Here is a 23,467-nt window from a genome sequence, read left to right as displayed (position 1 = left end):
CAAGGCTGCAGTGAGCCATGACTACACCACTGCACTCCAACCTGGATGACACAGTGAGACCCTGTCTCAAAAAAAAAAAAAAAAAAAGAAAGAAAAAAACTCAAAGGATTTAAGGAAATGGATGTGTTTTCAAGGCTAAAATAAAGCTATTTTGGAGGAAGTTCTACCTTCTAAGCATCTTTAAAGGTCACCCATTCAACTATTTTAAAAAAACAAAAAACAGAATCCCATCCTTTTCTGGTCTTTTTTTTTTTGTTACCCCTCCCAGGAGAAGAAACTGGAAGACAAGATTCCTGGCCCCCTTTTCCAGTTCTCCTGCAGTGCTTCCATCACACTGAGGGCGATGAACAATCTGTATCCAGACAGACCCCTCTCAGTCCCTGGTTAGCGGGAGGGGTGGCTACTGGGCTGAATTCAGATCTGTGTGATTCCAGAGTAGGACCGGCTTCCTTCTAAAGCCAACTGTCCTGTCTTCTTTTCTGCAACCTTTGCTCATTTTATTTTGCTTGTTCGAGACAGGTTTGTTCTGTCACCTAGGCTGAAGTGCAGTGGTGCAATCACAGCTTACACTACAGCCTTGACCTCCTGGACTGAAGTGATCCTCCCACCTCAGTCTTCTAAATATCTGGTCCACAGGCATATACCACTGAGAGGTGACAATGTGCTAGCAGCCCTCACTCTCAGCGCCTCCTCGGCCTCCGGCCTCCGGCCTCGGCGTCCACTCTGGCGGTGCTTGAGGAGCCCTTCAGCCCGCCACGGCACCATGGGTTCACTCTTGGTGTTGCACGTTATGGGTTCTGACAAATACATTACATATGTATCTACCATTAGAGTGTCCTACAGAACAGTATTACTGCAGTAAAAATTCCCTGTGCTCTGCCTATTCATCCCTCCCTTCTCCCTAACCCTAGGCAACCACTGATCCTTTCATTACCTCCATAGGTTTGCCTTTTCCAGAATGTCACATAGTAGGAAATCAACCCCATGCTATTTTGTTAACTAGTTTTCGTTACGGATGTAAGCCAGAAACGAAAATGAAATTGGCAGATCCAAGCTGGCCTGACACTGGGACAGTTGCTCATTCTCTTTACGCTTCAGTTTCCTTATCCATAAAATGAAAGGGGTGGCGAGCTGAACTCAGACTTGCCTCAGCACTCAAGGTTGGTACAAATTAGTTTAACTCTTGAAGGCAGGACCGGTAACATTCTTCTAATCCCAGCTGCCAAAACAGGATTTGAAACATAGTGGGTGCTCAGTAACTGAATAGTGAATGAATTTTATTTACATTTTTAGTTTAATGGTCATAATTTATCCAAACATTAAAGAAATTGATATTGCAATCTATATGAATTGATATCTCCAGAGAGTTTGACTGTAAATTTCAACATGACCCCTTATTCTAATCGTAAATATAAATTAAACTCTACTAAATTTCTCTACCAAAAAGTGCAAAAATTATCAAAAAAGGTACAAATGCATCACAAGAATAATCTATGTGATTAATACTTCAAGTGATTAAATGCCAGAAAGATGTGGATTTTGTTTAGGGGCTACTAAACCATTACCATTTTACAAAGAAAACTGGATAAAACTCACTTAGCTCATCCCTGGGATTACAGACATAATTATATAAATAAATCCCACATCACTGATGTTTCACAAAATTAAGATTCACTAAGTAAGTACTTTCCACAACCTTTATAAGTTATTTTCATAAGTTTTTAATAGGATTGGTGGACACAGTTCTTTCTTAGCCCTGCCCTAAACCATATAATGAATCTATCATAGACAACTGGTATACTTGAGGTTTGAGCATGTATTTGCATTGCCATAGGAAACAGCCCTTTCTTTGTCAGTTTTTGGAACTAGGTTCCTGAGATAAACCATCACGGTCTTTGTCTACATGGTTATGAAACCGACCCAATCGTCCCAGAGACAGTTCTTTTGGATAAACATAGAAATGGACCTTTCTGGCTGGGTGCAGTGGCTCACACCTGTAATCCCAGCACTTTGGGAGGCCGAGGTGGGAGAATTTCTTGAGTTCGAGAGTTTGAGACCACCCTGGGCCACATGGCAAGACCCCACCCCTACTAAAAATACAAAAAAAAAAAAAAAATTAGCTGGGTGTAGTGATGTGTACCTGTGGTCGCAGCTACTCAGGAGGCTGAGGTGAGAGGATAGCTTGAGCCCCGGGGCCGGAGGCTGCATTGAGCCAAGATCCTGCCACTGCACTCCAGCCTGTGTGACAGGGTGGGTCTTTAAAGCTTGAAATTTACATTTGCTTTATCTTAGTTCCTTCCTCAGGAAAGAACCCCCAGGCTTCTCAAAAAGTATCAAAGATCTCAACCTCAGCAGATCACTGCATCCAAACAATGAGAGCTAGGCCCCTCCTTAGTTCCTGTTTTCTAACACATTGTTACATTTCTTCCCTGCTACATAAACTCCTAATTTTAGTAGGTCAGGGAGATGGATTTGAGACTGATCTCCCATCTCCCTCCTGTCTCCTTGCCTACAGCACCCAATTAAAGCCTTCTTTTTTTGGCAGTAATCGTCTCAGTCATTGGCTTTCTGTGCAGCCAGCAGCAGGCCCTAAACAGAACCCCAGACATTTCAGTAAGTTACTCTTTTTTTTACTACTTTTTGCCATCACATTCTTGCATTTTGTATTTCTTCACTTAACATTATAACATAACGCTTCTATATTACACAGTGTTCACGTTTAGAGAAGAAGGCCTTTTTACTGCCTTCTACTGAACCAGCCACTCATGGTACTTGCCAATCTCCACGGCCTCTGCTGAACATTCTCTCTGATGGCCCCAGTCAGGGACACTGGAGGACGGGAGGCTGTGCTCTGTTGCACACCCTCACACTTCTGCTTTCACCTGTTGGACTGTCTTCTAACCAAAAGTCTGTTGTGTTTGTCCCCATGCCTGTTCTTGCCATCATATTTGACTTTATAATTGCTAAATTTAATTAAATATTACATAAACCATTAAAATGTGAGTGCAAAAAAAACTATAAAGACTAAGTTGTAAATTTCAATAACAATGAGTCACTGAAAATTAAGGCTACTGAAATGGATATAGTGAGATAACTATAAAAGCCTGGGGGGAGGGGAATCTAGGTGATTCTGCATTCATATAGGTCCCCAAATGTCTTTAATTTCTTATACCATGGTAATGTATAGATGTGATTATGCACAAGATAATGTGGAAGTCCGGGCAGCAGACTTACTCTGGAAGAAAAGTTTGATTCTAAATTGAAAGACAGGAAAGTAAATGTAACTGTATTCTCAAAGTAAAAATAAATATTTAAAATGTTTTTTTTTTAAATCACTGGTTTCAAGTTAGTTGCACAAGAGAGATTTATTTTAAAAAGTATGTTAACATTCCCATGTGTGGATGTATCATAATTTAGTAAACCTGTAATTAATTTTTGCTCCATTATACTATTTGTAAGTTTTTTAAAAATAGTACTACACCGAACACTTTTCATACATGCGGTTTTTTGCTTGTTGAATTTTAGGATAATATTAGAGTAGGCACGATTTCTTCTTCCAAGGATATAAATACCTTTCTAGATTGTGGTAAGTACTACCTTTTTGCTTTCCAAAAGAGTAATAGTTTCATCTTCTTAACAGTAGTCTAGTGGGTTATGTTTTGGTTATCTATTATTACATAACAATCTAACTTTATAGCTTAAAGCAACCACTGACTGGTCAAGGTGGCTCGCACTTGTCATCTCAGTACTTTGGGAGGCCAAGGCAGGAAGATGGCTTGAGGCTAGCCCTAGTAACATCGTGAGACCTCGTCTCTATTTTTTTAAAAAGCGACCACCGTTCCATTAATTCTTATGTTTACAAAGATTGATCAGGGCTCAGCTTGGAAGGTTGGTTCTTCTGCTGCATCTTAGGCTGGGCTTGCTTGGCACTGCTCATTCAGCTGCAGGCTGAAAGCACTTGGGCACATCCTGAGTCTCTGGCATGACATCTCCAGGCTCTGACAAGCTTCCAGCCTTCTGGTAAATAAACTGCCAAGGTAAGAATGGGAGGGAGGCAGAGAATTCAGGAGTGTGAGAAGGACAGATTGCCTTTAAGATCAAACCTTTCAGTCTACATAGCTCTGCTCCCCTCCCACCTCACCCTCACCCTGGTCTCATTCCACCTGAAGGAGGGGAGATGAAACCATCACAGTGCAAAAGTCAGAAGATGGACCTGAAAACCCAAGATAGACTTACTGGATTTCAGGGGCATGGAAGCCCTTATTTATTTCAAGAACCTTGCTTTAGGAGTCCAGATTCCCCTTGAAGCAGTGGGAGTAGAATACTTCTCTGCAAGCCTTTGTCTGCATTCATTCTGATCCCCACATTTGAGTGTGCAATCAATAATTACTACTTTCTTTTTTAAACACGACTTCGGCAAAGCTGGAGTGTCACCAGTATAAGAGGCGACTCGAAACAAAGACCAAAATGTATAAATAGCCCCTCTGAAAGCACAACAAAGGCTGGGCTGTGACCTCCACAGAGGAATCAATATTTCAAATGAGGCTCTGTGCTTCTGGGAGCACAATTTGAATCACCCAGCCCATCTCCACCCTCCTCCTCATCAGCTTCCTCTCCACTTCCCCACTCAACACAAAAGAACAGTGCCAGAAAGCTCAACTATCACCAAATAAGGTCTCTGGCAGCACTGCCACGCTGTGGCTCTCAGCTGAGACCTTCTGGAAGGAACATGACCCTCAGCAGAGGACCATGGCATCAGGCCTACATTTAGGAAGTTGGCAATGTCTTCAGAATGTAATTGGAAGAGTTCCAAATGATTAACCTGTCAAAAACTATCTCCCCAGGTGCTGACCTGAAATTTTTCCTGGGTGTAGAATGCAGACAGAAGAGAAGATAGGGGCGAGTTATGGGTGAGAAGACATTAAATTGTGAGAGAGGAAAGACAGCCCTTTGTAGGGAGGCAATTTCAGGGGCCATCAAACATAAACTTCACCTTCCTCTCAGCCTCGTCCATTCTGGCCTCCGCTGTGGTCCTGCTGAAGGCTTTCTTACAGGTCAGACTCAAGGTTCATGGTTCTTTTGTAGCAGTTCCAACATCACCAGTTTATAGAAACCCTGAACCTGTCCCCCCGACAGCACTTCATGTAATATTGTATCATAAAGCAATAATAATAATAACATGGTATCTAACATTTAGGAGACACCCTAGCTATATGTTAAAATCACTATCTTCATTTTACAGACAAGTGTGAAACATTTGATAACTTGCCCAAGGTAACAGCCAGTGAATGTCCCAAGTCCAGTTTTCCCTGATAGCAAAGCCCAAGCTCTTTCCCATGTTGTCAGGGAGCTGCTGTTCAGGAAACATGCCGACGGGAGGCAGGCCGGGAGGACCCTCAGGCCTGGGAGAGCTGCTTAGTGTCCACCCCTCTAAGAACGCCATATGCACATCCTGTTGTTTGAGTTTGTCTGTTTTCCTAGGGAAGAGCAGCAGAAATGGCAGCCACTTGGCAGTGCAAGTAGGTGCCACCTAGGGCATACTGCCAAAACTTGAGCTTTCTTGAAGCAATATTCTACAAGGAATGTTGTGTACTTCATTTTCCTCCTCATGTGCTTCAGACTCTGGACAGCAGTGATCAGAGATGGACCATCAGTTTCAGTTGTGGATTACTACTGATACTCCGCAGACTCTGGACAGCAGTGATCAGAGCTGGACCATCAGTTTCAGTTGTGGATTACCACTGATACTCAACAGACTCCGGACAGCAGTGATCAGAGCTGGACCATCAGTTTCAGTTGTGGATTACCACTGATACTCCGCAGACTCCAGACAGCAGTGATCAGAGCTGGACCATCAATTTCAGTTGTGGATTACCACTGATACTCCGCAGAGATCTTTAGCCGTCACCCTAGATCAATCATGTTCAACCAAAGCTTTCATTATCCTAATCATAAAAGTCACAGAGCCCTTTTTCCCTTTTTATTTTTTTGAGACAGGGTCTTGCTGTCACCCGGGCTGAAGTGCAGTGGCACCATCATAGCTCACTGCAGCCTCCACCTCCTGTGCTCAAACGATCCTCCTATCTCAGCCTCCCAAAGTGTGTGGGCTGGGCATTATCCTAATAATGAAAGCTTTGGTTGAACATGATTAAATCTGCTTTCTGGATTGAGAATTTTATACCATTTATTACATAGTCTACTTAAATATAATTTTATACAACAAACTACAGTGATAGGTGTTGCGAGGTTCATTATTATTTCTCTTTTCAGGAAGGCTGGGTGGAAACTCTTTGCAGCCTGGACTCTTCAGTGTACACATAGAAGTCAAAAACCCTCAGATTAAGTATTTTAGAGAGATCTGGGATCAAGAGATTAATACTCTCTTACATGTGTGTATGCCTTTATAGTTTCCAAAAGAGTTTATCTTTTTGACCGTTGCAATTCCGTGACATTATTATCTCATTTTATGGATGAAAAAGCAGGGGACCAGACCATCAAAATTACTTGCTCAAGGACCCACAGCAGGTGAAATACGGAGTTGGAAAATAAATCCAGGTCCTCTGACTCCCACTGTGAAGTTCTTTCCTCCACACTAGACACAATTTTGAGAATAAAGGAAACACCAGTGTAAATATTCCTTCATAGTAGGTGATTTCCAGGATCACCTTTCTAGCAGTATTTTTGAGATGTCAAGGAAGTTCTGGGATTATACTCACTTTAAGAAATATCTAGGTATATATTCAGTTGAATAAGAACATATTATTATTACTTAGATAACATAGGACACTATTATTTTAGCTACCGTTTATAGAGCAGTAGCTAAGAGCATAGACTCTGGAGACAGATTCCCTAAATCCTGATCCCAGCTCTGCCACCTCTTAGTTGGGTGACCTTGGACAAGTTACTTAATCTTTCTGGCCTCAGTTTCCTTACCAATGAAAGGATACATAACAAGAACAATACTACTAAATTACAGACCTTTTAATGAGAACTAAATGAGTCAGTATATGTAAAGTGCTTGCAAGAGTGACTGGCACACATGGTACATACTGTATGCATTGCGTGTGCATGGATGTGTAATATTTATTTATTTACTTATTTACTTTTTTGAGACAGAGTCTCGCTCTGTCGCCCAGGCTGGAGTGCGGTGGTGCAATCTCGGCTCACTGCAAGCTCCGCCTCCCGGGTTCACGCCATTCTCCTGCCCCACATTCCCAGGTAGCTGGGACTACAGGCGCCGGCCACCTTGCCCGGCTGATTTTTTGTATTTTGTTTAGTAGAGACGGGGTTTTACCGTGTCAGCCAGGATGGTCTTGATACTGACGTCGTGATCCGCCCGCCTCGGCGTCCCAAAGTGCTGGGATTACAGGCGTGAGCCACCGCGCCCGGCCCCTGCTATTTATTAATATACGCCCTGAAGCCGTTTTGCTTTTAGGCTGAGGCCAAGTGGGATCCGGAGGAGGCCTTAATTTAGAGCGGGACCCCTGGGTGTTGAAGCCCAGTTTTCTGATCCAGAATTCTCTTCCCACAAACAAGGCAGAATTCCTCCATCAGAAAGACCAGAGAGCTAGTGCCCCTGACGAGGAGTGGGCTGACCTAGCCCTTGTCTTAGAGGCAGGACAAGGCCAAAGGCCCCCGGGGGAGCGGACATGGGGGAGCTATGCAGGTGGGGCAAGGCCAGGCAGTTCCCGCTAGCTGAGCACCGTAATCTGCTGCCGCTCACTTCCCTCCAATGTGTACACGTTGCTGGGTCACGGGAGGTATGTGGCTAAGTGACAGTATCACTTCCAAGAAAGCGCTGAAGCTGAAAATCAGCCAGCCAGCAAATGTGGCACAGAGTATACAATGCTACCACCCAGAGCACCACGCGGTTCTGGGCGGTGTGTGGCTCCAACCACAGGCTGCTGGGCTCAGACAGCTGCTTCCCCGGGTTGATGGAACCGGGGTGTCCCCTGTTCCAGGGCCTTTTGCTAACTGTTGGTGCCAGCTGACGAGTCCTTTCCGTTGGCAGTTCCTCTCCTGCACAGATTTCTGATCTGTAGCTTTCCTACGGCTGCGTGTGCTGCCCCCTCAGGAAAGCCATGGGTCATTTGTCATGGAATTAGGGACAAAAGTCACCAAATCATTTCGCTTCTTTCCTCAGAAGCCTAATTCCCATTTAGTACAGTATCTTATGGACAAGTGAGAATTATTCAGTAGTAGCATGTGCACCCCCCCACCCTAAACTAGAGAAACAGGACGTTTACTAAAGAGTTGAATGGAAGAAAAGAAATTCTAGAGGATTCTAGGACAAATTTCCAGACCCAGCTTCTACAGAGCACTTCAGACACTCCAACACTTCGCTTAGGAGTAATTTGTATAGAAAGTGTTAGCGCTAGTCCAGCCCCTCTCATGAGAATATTTTAGACAACTGTCAGTAAAAAACAGAAATCTGTATTCTTGTGAGATAGTAAGTTGTATTGTGTGTGTTAATGAATAAAACAAATTCTATTTGCACACAGACTGAATTTATAAAATCTCTCTCACCAAAATGGATTGATACACAATCTAATGCAATATTAGCTATGTTTTCATTTTCATTTTCTGTAATATATCAGCAGTAAGCAAAATAAAGTTATGACATCTTTGAACATAAATGTCGTGAGGATCCTGCTGTAACTGTTTTTCTAATTGCTAAGGCCAAAGTATAAAATCTGAGCACCCTCAATCCCCTGAGATATGGACTCGCTAGGGAAAACACACAGCAGATGAGCCAGCCAAAGCGTGGCTCCAGGTCCAGCAGGCTGCCATGTGGCTCCGCAGACCTCTCCACATGTTTAGAATTCTCCACTGCCCTGTGTTTTGTCTTTGAGTTTGTTACATAACAGTGCTAATGTTTCTCAGCCCCAGTTTTGTTTTTTTGTCCATACTTAATGCCTTTGCCTGTGAAAGCGGTTCTTACCCCGTAGGAGCAGACACACACACACACACACGTACACGCACACGCACACGCTCACACACATGGCAAAGCTCATGTGTGGGCCCTCCTGCCACGCTCCAGGTGTCCAGGAAGCAATCAAAGGTCTCGCCTAACCAGGTTGGGGGTAAGATACAGCTCCTGTGATGCCAACTGTCACTCAGCAGTTCTCTCACCCATTCAAGAAGCAAGTGGGCCAGGCAAAGTGGCGCACTTCTATAATCTCAGTGCTTTGGGAGGGTGAGGTGGAAGGATGGCTTGAGCCCAGGAGTTTGAGACCAGCCTTCTGGTGAGACCTCTTCTCTACAAAAAAAATTTAAAAATTAGCAGGACGTAGTGGCATGCACCTGTAGTTCCAGCTATCGGGAGGCTGAGGCAGGAAGATTGCTTGAGCCCAGGAAGTCAAAGCTGCTGTGAGCTATGATTGCGCCACTGCACTCCAGCCTGGGCAACAGAGCAAAGCCCTGTCTCTAAAAAAATAAAAAGGAAAAAAAGAAGTGAACGAGAGGCCAACTATAGACAGAATAACTTCAAATCCATTCTAATTTGCAAAAAACAAAAGTAAAATCAGTGGCAACTTCAATCATGTAAACTATTAACACAAATGACACACACCAGTGTGTGATGACATGATGGTTGAGTGTGAAAGGAGGCGTGATGAATTGCCAGTGATTATAGATTATAACCTTTAAGTGATGCATCATCATGTGTGGCACACTTTTTTTTCATTAGGCCACATTATTCAGTTACAAGCTGTCCTAGTAATAATTTGAAGTTGCAGTTTTAATTACTAAAATAAATCCATTTTATGGTATCTGGTTTTGACTGTGAGTGTTAATACCAAAACATTTGTCCAAGTCAGTCATCAAATCTGCCTATTATATACAGAAAATGAAAGATGTGGCTAGACTGGATTTTATTTTTTGAGACAGAGTCAAGGGGAATCTGGTATTTTTAGTAGAGATGGTCAGGCTGGTCTTGAACTTCTGACCTCAAATGATCTGCCTACCTCAGCCTCTCAAAGTGCTAGGATTACAGGCATGAGCCATCATGCCCAACCTGATACTCCTAGTTCTTAAAAAATATCACACCATACTTTAGAAAGCAAGAATGTCTGTAATACATTATATAAAATACTTTCATTCATAAAGGTAAAAATATAGAAGTTTGTATTCATTGGGGAGGTAAGCTTAGGGTATCTGGAAGATTCCCTTATATAAAACATCTTATTTCCCAAATAACACTTAAATGAGTCCTCACCATACCTGAAACAAACATGTTGTCAAATGTGGATTATAGTTCAGCACTCAGATGTGTAGATTACGTTTTCCTTGCTGACCATCAGGTAGAAACATGGCTCTGAAAACCCAAGTTCGGCATTTGATAATCTCAACTAAATGAATGATTAAACTCATTCAAAAACAAGGCCTCGTATTTATTAGAGAAATGCAGCTGAAAAACACATAAGGCCTTAGTATGATGTCGGACACTGAATATCAGTCCTAGGTAATCATACATTTCCAGTTGAAGAGCTAGAATTTACATGACTCTCTTTTGAAAGCTCAATTTCCCTAACAGTTCAGTTGTTGAACAGAAAATGCAGAGTAACAGAGTTTTAAGAGCGAGCATAAAGGACATACACAGAAATCTATGGCCATTTTTCTTTGCTTACATAGAAATGCAATAAACAACTAGTCCTGCCCAGTATTATGTCCTAAATTTGAAGAAATGCACCTTCAGAGAAGGCCGCTTTGATAATTTTGAATAACTGGGAAAAGTCTACTAGGACGGCTGAGAGAAAAATTCACACAAAGAATCTTCTAGAAGTAGGAGCTCTGCATCTGACTACTGGAGCATTCCTCCATTTCCAATAGGGATTTTTTTTTCACAGATTATTTTTGACTTAGCCAAGCAGGGAGCCTATTTCAAAGCTCCCAATTTGGAAATCATGGAAGCTTTATAAAGTTTTCCACCTGCATCTCTTTTTAGGAACACAGTTCTTTATTCTCTAAGGGATGAAAACCTTTAGCATATAAAAACTTTGTTAAGCTGTCACTATCAATAGTGGGAAAAAAATAACAGTGGACAAAGAAGAAACAAATTGCATCTTCGAATAAGTTTTCTTGTAGCTCTTGTTAAAAGCTATAACCTCTGATGTTAACTAAATTTAACCCATTCTGACCCTCTTGGCGGCCCTTAACCTCTTCTTTCTTCTGTTTCCTGTGTCTGCTGGAGAGAACTAGCCCAGTCATTGGAAAAGCGTTCTCTGTACCACACAAAGGCCCAGCCTTCCTGCTACCCCATCAGGAGGCCCCGAGTCGACCGAGGGGTCAGCACCTGTGCCGAGAAGCAGGTGACAGTGAACTGCCTGTATCCTTCTTGGCAAGTTGTAAGAGTGTCTACCCTTCAAATATCACACTGCAGTTTCAGGCATTCAAGCCACTGAAGTTTAGATTTTCTTTGTGAATGCAGACTTTACACAAATTAATCTATTGCTGTTCAACTGACTGTAAAATTAGTAGATTTACTGTTGCAAAAAAAAAAAAAAAAAAGAAGAAGAAGAAGAAGAAAAACTAAGAGCTTTCACTTTCACTTTGGTAAGGTCAGGGATGTGTCCTAGGCTGCTAACAAAGCAGGCTTTAAAAATCTTGGCAGCAGAACCTAGCAACTTGCAAGGTGAAAAAGCAGCAAAACAATGATTCCAATGTACAGTGGAAAGTCTACTTCCCTATACAGTAAACATCTGAAACGCCACATTTGAGGAACTTTCCAAAATGGAATAATTTGCCTTTAATTCCATTTGCCTCAAAGATGGGAAACAGCACAAATTTATTTTATCACAAACATTCTATTTGCTGTCAGTCCTCCCCTCCTTAAATAGCCTTGTAACTACAACGTTTCACGTAAATGTTTAAAAATAGTATAGGGTTGCATCCTTTTTTTTTTTTTTTTTTTTTTTTTTTTGAGATGGAGTCTCCCTCTATCATCCAGGCTGGAGTGTAATGGTGCAATTTTGGCTCACTGTAACCTCCACCTCCCTGGTTCAAGGGATTCTCCTGTCTCTGCCTCCCGAGTAGCTGGGACTACAGGTGCGCACCACCATGCCCAGCTAAATTTTTTTTTTGTACTTTTAGTAGAGGTGGGGTTTCGTCATGTTGGCCACACTGGTCTCGAACTCCTGACCTCATGATCTGCTCGCCTCAGCCTCCCAAAATGCTGGGATTACAAGCATGAGACACTGTGCCCGGCTGGGTTGCATTCTAAATGTAAAATGCTAACTAATCATTTCGTCCTGTTTTGCTTTATCTACACAGTAGTCAGCATGGTACATTTCGCGCTAGCTCTCTGTTGTTCTGCATGATGTCCTATGATGGTAATAGAAATTATTTTCATTGTTTCAAAACGATGAAAGTTAACTGAATCACCCCAAAACTCAATACCTCTGAAATGGAAAGACATGTCTCTGTTGTGTTCCAAATGAAACTTTTGAACCTATTTTCTGCTTCTGCGGTTGCACAAGAGACTCTTCACAGAAGATAAGTGGATCTTCCATATACAAATATTTTTATTTGGCAAATATGAAAGCTTTTTAAAAATTTATTACAATGTCATTAATTTTAGACAAATTTATTTTGCTGATTCACAACCACCACCTTTTAATAACTGAGGCCATCATATTCTGACAAGAGAAATGATTAATCCGGAGTCTAATGTTACGGGAAATCTCACAGTAAGGAAATTTATTTTGAATCTAGTAGTCTGAGAGCACATAAAGGGTTATAACACAGATGTGGTCACCAGATGTTCTCCAGCTCTACTGCAGAACCAGACTAAGTAGCAACATGATGGATTTAGGTTATGTAAAGGAAAAGACTCCCGTCTTATAAAACATTGAAATGAGAAGCTAAATCTCCTAGCCTCGAGTTTTTTCATTTTGTTTTGTTTTGTCTTGTTTTAAATATAGAGATGTTTACATGTTTGAAATGGATTAATTATAGTCGCCTGAGGAAAATGGTAGAGATTCCGTAAGAATGCTTTCGGCTTTAATAGTTTCTAACAGACAATAATAGACACACAATATTGGACTGAGAGTATCTTCAGGAAGTTTTCAACGAGTTATCTAATACTCAGCCAAAGCCTCTTGCCTGCCTTGTTTCTATCTTTTGACAAGTCTGTAAACATCAGCTAAGGAGAGCATGGGCCCTCTTGGCTATTAAACTGGCCTTGTAATGACAGAGTTGCTGCCGTTTAAGATAACTGCTCTCAGCTACATTTACTTGGCACTACATAGGATCTCACACATAATAGACTTAAATTCCCCCAGTTTTAGCAAAACTGCCCAGGTGAGAGTTTATAATCTGGGGAGGGAGGAGTATATAATCTATGAACAATTATTTGTTGAAGAATATGCTGAATATCTGAACCCACATGGGCGTTAAAGTTTGAAGATGCTTCGTATCTTCAAAATAAACCCAGAATTTTGGCTGGGCAGGGTGGCTCACACCTGTAATCCCAGCACTTTGGGGGGCCAAGGTGGGTGGATCACCTGAGGTCAGGAGTTCCAGACCAGCCTGGTCAATATGGTGAAACCCCATCTCTACTAAAAATATAAAAACTAACCAGGCGTGGTGGTGGGTGCCTGTAATCCCAGCTACTTGGGAGGCTGAGGCAGGAGAATTGCTTGAACCCAGGAGATGGAGGTTGCAGTGAGCCAACACAGTGCCACTGCACTCCAGCCTCGGCAGCAGAGTGAGACCTCATCTCAAAAAAAAAAAACAAACACAGGATTTTTATTAGTATTAGATTTTTAAATGAATTGTTACAGTCATTGTGGCACTATAAAGATGCAGCCCAGTGTTCAAAACTTTTTAAAGAAATCACCCACATACTGATTATTTTGTGGATCAGATATGTTGTACCTCAATGACTTTGGGCTAAGCAAGTAAATCTCACATATAATCCTATTTTGGAAGGTCCCCTCGGCGTTGGGGAAAAGTGGGAGGACTTGGAAAGCTAACAGGCAAAGAGAGGGACAGGATATTTCCATTATTCCTTCATCAGAGCAAATCACCAATATATTAATTGCAAGAGAAAGTTCACGGGCATGCTATGGAAATTAACGTAGAAATTACCATGTGGTAGAAAACACAGGCATTTTTAGAGTCACTGTGATTTGAGTCTTACTGAGTTTCATTTTTGAGGGGGTTAAATTATGTGTAGAAACGATAACATAATTGGGAAAGCGCTACGCATTTCTCAGAGTCCTCTTCTATGTACATAATGGAGCAGTTTACAAAAGATCTGTGGCATAGTAATATCACTTCCCCAAACCAAAGTCATCTTTATTCAAGGATCTTCAAAGTCTGTCCCCACGAAGCAGAGTTCAAGGCTCTCAATGACCCCTTAAAAGCTGCCAAGTGGCCTGGCGTGGTGGCTCACACTCGTAATCCTATCACTTTGGGAGGCCGAGTGGGGTGGATCACCTGAGGTCAGGAGTTCGAGATCGGCCTGGCCAACATGGTGAAACCCCGTCTCTACTAAAAATACAAAAATTAGCCGGACCCAGTGGCACGCGCCTGTAATCCCAGCTACTTGGGAGGCTGAGGCAGAAGAATGGCGTGAACCCGGGAGGCGGAGGTTGCAGTGAGCCGAGATTGCGCCACTGCACTCCAGCCTGGGCGACAGAGCGACACTCCGTCTCAAAAAAAAAAAAAAAAAAAAAAAAAAAAAAAAAAAAAAGCTGCCAAGCTCCATTTCGGCTGGAGGTCAAAGGAGAGTTCAAGGGAAAAGACGAAAAAAAAGGCTTCTGTCCATCTGTGAGCATGTCTGTAATGGTCATCCCATTTCTGCATGTCTCCTAAACACTAAAGCTCCATCTTCTAGGTGTGGAGACAGCTGACAATGTAAGTCTAGAAAGCTTCCTAAACCACCTGCTCTGGACACAGCTGCCTTCAAAGAGGGACTGCAAATGGATGCTGGGCGGTAGCTTCAGTTACCAGCGATTACTTGGTGTCAATCTATCTGTACTATTACCTTAGCATATTTTAAGTCTTTAGTTTGGGCATTAAATGTTTCAGTTACTTGTACATACTTCACATCCTTTAATGTTTTCATGGACTCGTAACTTTACTGTTTCACTACTTCAGTCTAGCGATGCAAGGAACATTTAGTTTGCCTGGGCTTTGGGTTTTTTGGCTTTTTTTTTTTTTTTTTCCTTGATTCTGCTACTAGTTGTGTGTGACCTTGGGCAAATTTGTCTCAGTGCCCTCATCTGTAAAATGGGTAATAATACTAATTGGCTCATAAGGCTGTCCTTAAGATTAAATAACTTGAGATATGTTCAGTGCGTAGAACAGTTTCTGGCACATAGGTAAAAGCACTCCTAAGTGTGGACAATTATAATTGCTGAGCACCTAACTCTCCCCAGGTATTGTGCTACTCTGTCCCCGAATCTACATCACGCAAAATATCTTGGCATTGAGAAGTAATTTTGATACAATGAAATGAATCCTTAATTCTTCTTGATTAACTTGGAAACAGCCAAGATGCACACCTGGACTTTCGGTCTCACACAAGAGTTGTTTCATCACCTCCCTATTTTAACAGTGAGCGTCGAGCTACCAGCAGCTGAGGAGGAAATGGAGATTTCGTCTTTGCTCTCAAAGAACTAAAGCTGAAATCGTTTAGTCATCTGTAATAAAAGAGGTAATGCTGATTCAAGGAGTTAATGAGAAATAAGACAACGCCTTCCAGTGGACAAGTAGCCAATAAATGTTAATTTCTCTTCATAGCAGGAATCCAAACATTCCAGGTATGACGCCAGATTAGGCGGCTTCACGACTGTGGATTCGCAGTCTGCCCTTGAGGAATTTCTTATTGAAGACGGAGGGGGGAAGGGCGGCCCACACCCCCAGCACCCGGCTTTCGAGCGGGCTCCACGGGTCCGGGTCCGGGTCCGTTTTCCCCTTCGCCAGCTGAGGCCCCGTTCGAACCTCTCCCAACTACAACGCGGAGGCTCTGACGCCCCGGCCCCAGCTGGCTTCGTTTTGCCTCCGGGAGCCGCGCTCCACCGGGGACCCAAGGGGAGCCGTTCGCACTCCGAAGCTGTCTGCTCACCTGCAAATCGGAGATAGCGCCCTTTCACTCACAATCCTTATAAAAGAAGCTTATAAAACACTTTATTCAGTGTTACATTAAAAAGACGTTTATAAAAGCTATTTATAAAGCCCTAGTGGGAGACCGAGATTGGTGTGAATGTAATATAACTGGAGGAAGGGCTGCTCCGATTGCCGCAGAAATGTGACATTAGATTCACCGCACCTGCGGAGCGGCAGGAGCCAGGTGAGCAGCAATTTCCCCTCAAACACTTCCTCCGCGCCCTCCGCATTTTCTGTCGGCGGAACGGCATCCCAACTGTAGAAAACCGTGGCTCCACCCATCACCTCTCCTTTAAAGGACGCGGGATGAAGCCCCGCCCACTACGGAGAGCGAAGGGGACTCGCCGCGGAGCCGCTGTACGTGCGCCCGCCAGAGTGTAACAGTCGCTTGCCCCGGCACAGGTAATGCTAAATATGAGGCGTGCGGAGCGGTGTGCGGACCAGCACCGGGAGGACGTGATCTTAGGGGGCGCCCCTGTAGAGGAGGCACCTGGAAGGTCACGGTCACCCCGTCCTGCCGGTACCGAGGGCGGAGAGGCCCCGCAGGTCCTGCCGCAGAGTCGGGGGGTTTTCTGCCGGGCTGTAATGCCATTTTCAGGGAGGCCGCTGCACGAACTTTCCAAGGATGCTAGACCTAGAGTCGGCGCCGGCCCCGGCCCTACTGAGCTTACCTAGTTCTGCCCCGCCATGCGCGCTCACTTTTGTGCGCACGCACGCACGCAGTACGTCCCTACGTCCCGTTTCTAACCCGGACGCGCCGCCGGTGGCCTTCTCCAGGTGGGCGTGGCCGCCGTGTTACCCACGACCGGATCAGGGGCTCCCGGAAGTGCTCCTGCCCCTTACTGCCTGGCACCTCTGGGGCAGAACAAGCCAGGCGAAGGGCGCCTGCGCAGGGAAGCCTGAAGAAATGCGTTGTTCTTGCTGCCTGCTGCTGCGGGAGGAGACCTTATGGGGGAAGGTCGCTAAGTGACTGGGATTTATTTTCTCATTTATCATTTAGTAGGCTCCGTGGCTTAAGACTTGAACGAAGTAAACCAAGTTCTCTTACTGAGAAGTCTCAGTTTCAAGTACGTGTTGTGAAAGGCCTAAGTCTAAGAAAAGTAGAGGGAGGAGAGAAAAATCTGGAAAATCGACTACTATTTATTGTGCCAGGCACAACACAGTAATAAGTCGATTTTGTTTCTTGCTTCGTAGAGTTTACGGTCTAGTGATGGAGAGCAGTAGTACTAAGATCATCACGAAACTGTAATTGTAATGAATGTTTTAAAGGAAAGATAAACTGGACTGTAGAAGCATTCAGTGTTAGGCTCAGTAAATTGCGGGAGGGTTGGGAGACCTGGCTTAGTTTGGGAGGTAATCAGAAGAATGCGCTAGGCATTAATCTGGCTTTTCCTAAACCAAGGACAAGAGTACTGTATTTCAAAAGCCGAATGGCCAGTGTGGCCTAGGCATGAAGGAGAAACTGGACAGGTGGGAAAGGCTTTTTGGCCTGGTGAAGGTGTAGATCCTTAATCTCGGGGCAGTTTTATTTAAGATGAGGAGGGTCCTGACGGGTGTAGTGACCGCAGTGCAGTGGGAACTGGTTGCCAGGGCTCAAGCCGAGTTGGGAGACTGGCAGGAATCCAAACTAGGTGGTCGATGTTTTAAACTGACGGTGGTGACAGTGGATACGGAGAAAACTGGATGGATTCGAGCGGGATTTAGGAAATGAAGTCGATGAGCTTGGTGTTGGGTTGACTGTGAAAGTGAAGGAAAGTGGAGGCGTCAAAGGTGTCTTGGAGGTGACTGGAGGTTGTGGATGGGTGGTGACCCCATCACTAGAGTTCTGGAAGAAGACTAACATAGGGTTAACATAGGAGAATAAGTTCCTTTTTTTTTTTTTTTTTTGAGAGAGAGTCTCACCCTGTTGCCTAGGCTGCATGCCTAAGCTGGAGTGCAGTGGCACGATCTCAGCTCACTGCAACCTCTGCTTCCCGGGTTCAAGTGATTCTCCTGCCTCAGTCACCCAAATAGCTGGGATTACAGGCTCGTGCCACCAGGCCTGGCTAGTTTTTTTGTATTTTTAGTAGAGGGGTTTCACCATGTTGGCCAGGCTGGTCTTGAACCCTTGACCTCAAGTGATCTGCCCTCCTCAGCCTCCCCAAAGTGCTGGGATTACAGGTGTGAGCCACTGCGCCCGGCCATAAGTCCAGTTTTTAATACTGAGTCTTTAGCTCTGGGTTTAAAAGCTTTTTAAAAACATATGGTTATTATTTCAACTTAATAGCTAAAGAAATATGGTTAAATAATTGGCCAAAGATATATGTTGGCTTTTTCCAGTGTTCTGAGTGGGAGTTCTAGCACGTAAACAGCTCAGCCTCATTATGGAGAGTACACTTTGTGTTTCCTATGGAAGAGCAAAACCAGAGCCAAGGGAGGGCAGCATGAAGGCCCAGTAAGGTAGTGCTGGTCCTCTCGGATTAAGGCTGCACTGCTCAGGCTAGAATGGGACAACCGAAACAGTTTGCAGGCAGAAACAAGGACTTTATGAAACTTCTTTGGAAGGTGTAAAAGAGTTCTTAGGGTCGTGAGAATTGGCAAAATTAATTTCACAAATATTTAGTCTGCTAGAGTCTATGCAACTTTGATCCAGTCTCCCAGGAAAGAACAGATAACAGTATGAGCTTGTGAATATCAGCTATATGAGAAAAGCAGTGAGTGAACAAATAATAGAAGTTATTTTCGTCTCTTCAGTCCACATGATTTCAAATGTATGCAAGTGATTTAATTTTTTATTGGACAAGAATGCCCACCCTTGACCGGGCGCGGTGGCTCAAGCCTGTAATCCCAGCACTTTGGGAGGCCGAGACGGGCGGATCACGAGGTCAGGAGATCGAGACCATCCTGGCTAACGCAGTGAAACCCCGTCTCTACTAAAAAATACAAAAAAAAAAAATAGCCGGGCGAGGTGGCGGGCGCCTGTAGTCCCAGCTACTCGGGAGGCTGAGGCGGAGAATGGCGTAAACCCGGGAGGCGGAGCTCGCAGTGAGCTGAGATCCGGCCACTACACTCCAGCCCGGGCGACAGCGCGAGACTCCCTCTCAAAAAAAAAAAAAAAAAAAAAGAATGCCCACCCACACACCCCTCATATCTCCTAAACCACATATTTAAATTATGTTCCAGGAAGTTTCCTTGCAAATATTTTATCAGTACTTCCAGTGGAATGCAAAATAATACAGGGAATACAGCTGTCCTTTGGAGCAGTAATAATTGTCTTTTTTTTTTTTTTTTTTTGGTACAAGAATGTTCACAGCAGCTATTCGTAAGGGCCAAAAAAAAAACAAAAAAACAAAAACAAAGGGAACAGCCTAGGTGTTCATTAACAGAAAACTAGATTTTAAAACTGCGATATATTCATATACTTGGAGGACACTTCTTAGAAATAAAAAGGAACAAAGTAATGATCCGTACAACGTGAATTAATCTCGAAACATGCTGAGATGCCTTACAACAAAGAGTAGATACTGTTTGATTCCGTTTATATGAAGTCTTAGGACAGACTGTGATGGGAAAAGATCAGAACAATAGTTGCCTCTTGGGGATGGAGATCGACATGGAAATGGCAAGAGGGAACTTTCTGGGATGATGGTGATGTTTTGTCGATAGGAGTTTTGGTTACAAAGGTGTATGCACTTGTCAAAACTCAGATAAAGTCTGAGTAATCGAATTAAAAATGGATATCATACTATAAAGTTATGTATTATAAGTAATTGACATTAAGATAATTGACTTTTAGAATATTGTGGATGTCTCGGAGAGTGTAGTTGTGGGAGTGAGTGCAGCAGATGCACCAGGATTATCAGGAGAATGTAAGCGTTTGTTTCTATTTTGAGGCCTATTCAGCCTAGTGTTGTTTACGTCACAGAGGCATCAGAGATTTTCATCAGAGAACGTGGCTTCCTATTTTTCATCAACCTTGAAAGGTTAGGGGCAGTCTCAGGCATCCTAGCTCAAACTACCCTTGACCCCAGTTATAGTGTTTTCTTACTCTTAGTTCATCTTTTTTTCTTTTTTCTTTTTTTTTTTTTTTTGGCCTAACCCAGTAGTTCTGAACAGGATAGGGAAGAGGAAACATCTGTGTTTTGAAAAGCATCCCCAGGTGATGCGGACAGGCCCTGGTTTCTGAGAAACACCGCCCCATTGTAGACCAGTTGACTTTTAACCGTTCACTAGCAAAAAATTGTACCAGTTCTGCCTCAAACTGAAACCATCACCATTTATTTTATTCTTCTAAAATTTTTATTTCAGTAGCTTTTGGACTGCAAATGGCTTTTCATTACATGGACGAATTATATAGTGGTGAATTCTGAGACTTTAGTGCACCGTCACCCGAATTGTGTACATTGTACCTAATGTGTACTTTTTTTTATGCCAGCCTTCCTCCCATCCTGCCCCATCACCATTTTATGATAAGGCTTTTACACTTGAGTTTAGGGAAAACTAAATGAAGAAATAAAGGCAGTATGCATTACCAAAAAATCAGAATTTTAAGTTTATAAAGTTCCTTATTTATGGGTCACTTAGATATAGGCTTGAAACAAATAAAGGGAATATTTTTTAAAATTATGTACAAAGCCAGAATGCCAATGTATTAAATTACAGTGAAATTTAGAACTTACACAGACTGGAATAGTTACATTGGCATTACTAATGAACTGTTCCTCCCTCTAGGCTATTGATTTGTTCTTTAAAAATGTATTAATTATTGAACACCCATATAACCATAACCTAGATTCAGCAAATGCTGCCATAAGTGCATTGTTTATCTTTTCTGCTGAATGGTTTCAAAGCAAGTGATAGATGTCATGACACTCTCCTCAATACTTCAGCATTTGTTTCTTAAGAATTCCATTTTCACACCTAAGAAAATTAACAGGCTGGGTGCCCTGGCTCACGCCTGTAATCCCAACACTTTGGGAGGCCAAGGCAGGTGGATCATTTGAGGTCAGGAGATCGAGACCAGCCTGGCCAACATGGTAAAACCCCATCTCTACTAAAAATGCAAAAATTAGCTGGGCAGTAGTGGTGCACACCTGTACTCCCGGCTACTTGGGAAGCTGAGGCAGGAGAATCGCTTGAACCTGGGAGGCAGAGGTTGCAGTGAGCCAAGATTGCCCCACTGCACTCCAGTCTGGGTGACAGAGTGAGAACCTGTCTCAAAGAAAATTAACAATACGTCTCTAATAGTATCTAATACCTAGTCTCTATTCAGATTTTCCCCTCATCCCCAACATGTCTTTTCAGCATAATTATGTCTCCTTGATTTTTTTTTCCACTCAAGAATAGCTTTCCCCTTCCCTTTTCATTCCCAATAACATTGGCTTTTTTAGACACTAACCAGGTGTCTTGTTCCATCTGGATTTGTCAGATTGTTTCCTTGTGGCATCTTCTGTTGTTCCTCTGAGTCTGGCCCTTGTATCCCCTGGAAACTGGAAGCTAGACCCTGCATCAGGTTCAGGTCAAACCTTTTTTCAAAGCTGCTTCATAGAAGGCGCCATGCACTTCAGTAGCTTCCCATCCGGAGATGTGGCAAGGATGGCAGGTTGTCCCACTGTTGGAGATGCTGAGTCTGACGTTTGCTTGGGATGACAGACAGCTGTCTCCTCAGCAGAGTGTGCTTTTCCCTCTCAGTCTGAAAGTCATCTGTGGTGACCCTTCGGCATCAGCTCTCTTGCATCCATCCCTGTCTGAATCCGTGGTTTCACTGGGGTTGGAAAAATGGTGATTTTCTTTTTTTTTTTGGAAACAGGGTCTTGCTCTGTTGTCCAGACTGGAGTGCAGTGGTGTGATCAGAGCTCACTGCAGCCTCAACCTCCTGGGCTCAAGTGAACCTCCTTCCTCAGCCTCAGCAGTAGCTGGGAGTACAGCTGCATGTCAACACATCCGGCTAATTTTTTGTAGAGACTGGGTCTTGCTATGTGGCCCAGGCTGGTCTCAAACTCCTGGCCTTAAGTGATCCTCTTGCCTTGGCCTCCCAAAGTGCTGGAATTACAGGTGTGAGACATCGTGCATGGCATGATTTTCTAATTACTTTTGCTTTTCTTTTGTGTTTATTAGCTATCATTCTTCTCTACAGAAGAGCTGTTTCTCATCAATCGGGGGTGATTACAGTTCTTCCTAAAAAGGTAGGATAAATGCTTAGTTCTTTTTACTTAATTACCAATTTTCAAAGTAAAGAATCAAGATAATAGTCCCATGCAGTTGTGGCAAATTATCATTTTCATAGATTTTTGCATATTCAGTGTATTGACATGAATGACAGTAATTATGCCTTACTGTTTAAATTACACCAAAATTGACCAGTGGGAGTCTCTTCATGCTGCCAAACTGTAAATGACATGTAAACAAACAAAATAATAATACCATCATGGAAATCTGAAAGCTAAATATTTGACGACATAAAGGAACATTTTTTAATTGGGATAATGTTATTGTGAGTATTAAAAAGATTAAGGAGTACCTCTTAGAGATACATACTATTTCCTGAAAAAGTAGGATTTACTTTGAAAGTCTTCCTAGATGGCTGCGGGGAGATAGTTGAGGGGTAAAGACGAAACGCAGGTGCTGTTTATTATCCAGTTTTTTCTGTATGAGGTTGAAAGGTTCCCTAATAAAAAGTTTTTAAATTATGAATTTATGTTGATAGCTGCAATTTAAATGTAATATTACAGGTTGTTTTAACTTCGTATTTATATTTTTATCTATAAGGGCCTATTTTGAAGAAACGTATATTTTCAATTTTGCTGATTTAAAGCAAGTACTGAGTTAGTATTAAAGCTTAATTGCAATGAATTGCATTGTTTGCTTTAGACATCAAAAAAAATGGAAGCTTCTTAAAAATTTAAACTTAAATTTCAATAATGGCAAAGGACTTTAAAAGTTATATACTTCCAGTGTTTTTCTGCTCTTTCCCTTTCCTTCGTTTCCTTCTTGGAAAGTGTTTTTAAAGCTTTTTTAAAAAAAACCTACATCATTTTTCTGAAATAGTCTTTGTTTTGTAAATAAATAAAGTTTATTTTCAAGTATAAAAATAATACTTATAAAAATTTGAGAAATACTGGCAATTAGGAAAAATAGGGGAAAGAATTGCTTTTGTCTTCAACATTTTTATTTTTTTCCATCTTTTCCTATATCTAGTTATTTTGTTTGCTTGTTTGAAAAAAATCCTACATTTTGAAATTTTTTTTAATTTTAATATGTTGATAATTTATTAAACAAGGCACTTTAGCTTTTATTCATAATTACTAAGGGAAAAAGATAGCCAATATTGAGTTAGTATTAAAGCTTCATTGCAGTGGACTGTTTCATCTGTGTA

General features: G+C 42.6%; 1 protein-coding gene and 2 long non-coding RNA genes across 6 annotated transcripts in view; 1 reads left to right on the top strand and 2 right to left on the bottom strand.

Moving 5' to 3' along the window:
* Positions 1-3,347: 3,347 nt before the first annotated feature.
* Positions 3,348-6,625, bottom strand: LOC144336314 (uncharacterized). The gene is made up of 2 exons (XR_013407960.1): positions 4,237-6,625; positions 3,348-4,029 (listed from the first exon to the last, which is right to left on the bottom strand). It is a non-coding gene; the product is annotated as an uncharacterized LOC144336314 (long non-coding RNA).
* Positions 6,626-12,503: 5,878 nt separating this feature from the next.
* On the bottom strand, positions 12,504-16,820 carry LOC114673543 (uncharacterized). Its single transcript, XR_003724293.2, has 2 exons — positions 16,785-16,820; positions 12,504-16,072 (listed from the first exon to the last, which is right to left on the bottom strand). It is a non-coding gene; the product is annotated as an uncharacterized LOC114673543 (long non-coding RNA).
* Positions 16,450-23,467, top strand: part of MTIF3 (mitochondrial translational initiation factor 3) — a 14,885-nt gene continuing 7,867 nt past the window's right edge. Inside the window, exons 1-2 of one of the 4 annotated variants that reach the window (XM_015120795.3) lie at positions 16,450-16,515; positions 22,210-22,277. The gene's annotated coding sequence lies outside the window, so the exon portion shown is untranslated. Of the gene's footprint in view, positions 17,181-22,209; positions 22,278-23,467 lie in introns of all 4 variants that reach the window. The other 3 variants (XM_001095868.5, XM_077974311.1, XM_028837502.2) reach the window with 3 other exon arrangements.

The sequence above is a fragment of the Macaca mulatta genome, chromosome 17, assembly GCF_049350105.2.
Source record: "Macaca mulatta isolate MMU2019108-1 chromosome 17, T2T-MMU8v2.0, whole genome shotgun sequence".
Classification (NCBI taxonomy): Eukaryota; Metazoa; Chordata; class Mammalia; order Primates; family Cercopithecidae; genus Macaca; species Macaca mulatta.
Note: the sequence above shows the minus strand (reverse complement) of the source record. Positions and strands in the feature narration are given on the sequence as shown.